The following is a 3,158-nucleotide window of genomic DNA, read 5'->3' as shown; positions in this document are numbered from 1 at the left end:
TCCTTTCAGAGAGTGTTTTTTGAATGGTATGTCTTGGTCTCTGTTGTTGAGACCTTGGTTATTTTATTTTCCTCTTCGTAGTGATATTTGGGACTCTCCACCTTGTGTGCTCGCTTATTTCTTGAGGTAGCCCTGGAAAAGAAAACAGACAGACAAACACACAGGGAGCAGGAGCACACAAACGCACAGGCTAATTCAACTAACATGCAAAGCAAGTGGGAAAACGAAAAAGTTAAAAGAAAAGACGGAGGAGGGAGGGCGAATAATAGGGAGTATAAAATACATAAAAGGGTCAAAAAGGAGAAAAGAAAAGGAAAAAAGAAGAAAATCAATGGACAAAGAACGGTTGAAAGCATATAACCGGATTTCCCAGCTACAGTTAAATAGCCGTGTGTATGCAGTGCTGGTTGAAGAGCATAGAGAAAGAGAGAGAAGACAGGGCGGGGATGAGGCAAAATTGGAAATAGAATGAACAGGCAGAAGGGATAAGAAGCTTTTTTCAAAGAGGTAAAGGGTAGAATATGGTTGGATAGGTGAGAGAAGGATGCTGGTATTATCCAGAGAAACTATATAGTCTAATTACTCCTGAGAGAAAGAGATGAAAATGTCGGTAGGTGTAGAATTTACATCTACAGAATGGACTCATTATGATTGTTTAAGCAAGCCGGTGACCAGAGTTAATCAGGTCAGTGTTCTGGGGAGAAAAGAGAAAGAAGAAGAAAAAAAGAAAAAAAAAAAGGGAGGAGGGCAGCTCTCAAGCAGGGATGGGCGTAGCGTGATCCACTGCCTCAGGTGGGAGTTCTGCCTTGGCGGTAGTGGGGAGGAGAGTGATGGTGCTCCAGTCCCTTCTTGAACCAAGCGCTGCACCTCACTTTTTTGGGCGTGTAAACTCCCTGTACCGGGGGTGCAGCCGAAGTTGGTTACGCTCTTCAACTCAGGCCAGTCCCAATCTCCAAATCCCAGTCCGCGTGCCCTGCTGAAATTGCCTTAGACACAGCTTCCCAGGCAACTCCCTCGGGGCAATTCCAGGCCCCCTGCGGAGCTCTGGGGGTGGAGTCAGAATTGCTGCTTCCTTTTCTGGGTCGGCTGGCGAGCATGGGCCGGGGCTTGCCTGCCGGGTGTGCTGAGCCTGAGCCCGCTGGAGTGAGGAAAACCAGGTACCTCTGTGGCTCGTCACCCGAAACAGGAACTCACAGGCAAATTTCCCAGTTTTTAGCTCTTTGCCTTCCCTCTAGAGTTCCAGCCAGCCAGGAGCGCGGACGCCCGGTGTCCGCACGCGGCTCTTTCAGGGGCCCAAGCTGCCCGGCTGTACAATGGCGGCCAGTGCGCCACTCCTCTGAAGTCCAGTCAGCCAGGAGCCAGCACAAAGAAGCAGTAAAAAGATGGAACGCTTCATGAATTTATATGTCATCCTTGCGCAGGGGCCATGCTAATCTTCTCTGTATCGTTCCAATTTTAGTATATGTGCTGCCAAAGCGAGCACGATGGGTATTTAGTTGGGAAGCCTTATCTTCATATGTAGAGGCAGGCATAAGGTCACACAAGCACCTTAAGGCAACATGTCTATACTAATATATGTTATGTAAATGAGACTGAGTCTCCTCCTTGAGTGGAGATTTTAGTATTATAATAAGGTAAAAATAATGGTAGATCTTTTCAGGGGCCAGTCCAAGGTCCATCTGCACAAGCTTGAGTTGGGGGGTTTAGCTCAAAAGGTCTGGGTGGTATGGGGCAGTGGGAAGGCCTGTCATTGCAGTCACCATCATCTGGGGGAGGGGGCTGCTTTAGGTCTCATTTGCCTGAGTTAAGAGGAAAATCTGAAAAAAGAGCTTGGGGAAAATGTAAGACAAAGGTTAGTGAACAAAAGCAAGCGGGCAGTAAAGGCCAAGTTTCAGGACATATCTGATGACAAGATGATAAATGTAACAAAACTTAATGCAGTCATCACTTCATAATATATGTAGGTCAACTGATTGCACTGTATGCCTTAAACTTGCATAGGACTATATGCCAATTATATCTCAGTAAAACTGAAGGAAAAAAGAAAAGAAAGAAAAACTTAAATTAGAAAATGGCAAAATATTTAAATAAACATTTCACAAAAGAAAATTGAAATTTGATGAGAAAACATATACAAAAAATTTTCAAAATTATTCATAAGAATAAATGCAAACTAAAAGTATAATGACCTCAAAAAAAAAAAAGGAAAATGAAAACACTACAGCACACAACCTCTGGGTGCAGCAAAAGTGTCATAAGAGGGAGGTATAAGCAATCTGGGCCTCCCTAAAGAAGGAAGAAAGGCCTAAAATACACAACCTAACCTTAAACCTAAAGAAGCTCGAAACAGAACAACAAATTAAGGCCAAAATCAGCAGAAGAAGGGAAATAATCAAGCTAAGAGCAGAAATCAAGGATGTCAGAATCAAAAACAAAAAACAAAACAAAAACAAAAACAGTACGACAGATCAATGAACCAGGAGCTTGTTCTTGGAAAAACTTAATAAAATTGATAAACCCCTAGTTATATTGATCAAACAGAAAAACGAAAGAACCCAAATAAATAAACCCAAAAATGAAAAAAGAGACATCACAACCAACATCACATAAATACAAATTATTATGAGAGAAAATTATGAGTAATTATACACCAAAAATGTGGGCAATCTGGAAGACATGGACAAATTCCTAGAAACATAAACTGCCAAAACTGAAGCAGGGAGAAATAGAAGATTTGAACAAACCCATAACCAGTAAAGAAATTGAATCAGTAATCAAAAATCTCCCAACAAACAAGAGTCCAGGACCAGGGTCAGATTGCTTTCCAGGGGAATTCTACCAAACATTTAAAGAAGAGTTAGCGCCTATTCTTTTGAGCTATTCCAAAAAATAGAAATAGAAGGAAAACTTCCATACTCTTTCTATGAGGCCAGCATTACCTTGATTCCAAAAGAAGACAGACCCCGCTGAAAAGGAGAACTACAGAGTAATTTCCCTGATGAACATGGATGCAAAAATTCTCAACAAGGTACTAGCAAACCAGATCCAGCAATACATTAAAATAAATATTTACCATGCCTAAGTGGGATTTACTCCTGAGATGCAGGGCTGATTCAATATCCACAAATCAATCAATGTGATATATCACATTAATTAAA

At 41.8% G+C, this 3,158-nt stretch overlaps 1 non-coding gene across 1 annotated transcript; it reads right to left on the bottom strand.

Annotated features, from left to right (window-relative positions):
- Positions 1-1,376: 1,376 nt before the first annotated feature.
- On the bottom strand, positions 1,377-1,483 carry LOC144216218 (U6 spliceosomal RNA). The gene has a single exon (XR_013330610.1). It is a non-coding gene; the product is annotated as a U6 spliceosomal RNA (small nuclear RNA).
- Positions 1,484-3,158: the final 1,675 nt, after the last annotated feature.

Source organism: Crocuta crocuta, unplaced genomic scaffold, assembly GCF_008692635.1.
Source record: "Crocuta crocuta isolate KB4526 unplaced genomic scaffold, BGI_CrCroc_1.0 scaffold178, whole genome shotgun sequence".
NCBI lineage: Eukaryota > Metazoa > Chordata > Mammalia > Carnivora > Hyaenidae > Crocuta > Crocuta crocuta.
This window is presented reverse-complemented; position numbering and strand designations above follow the sequence as displayed.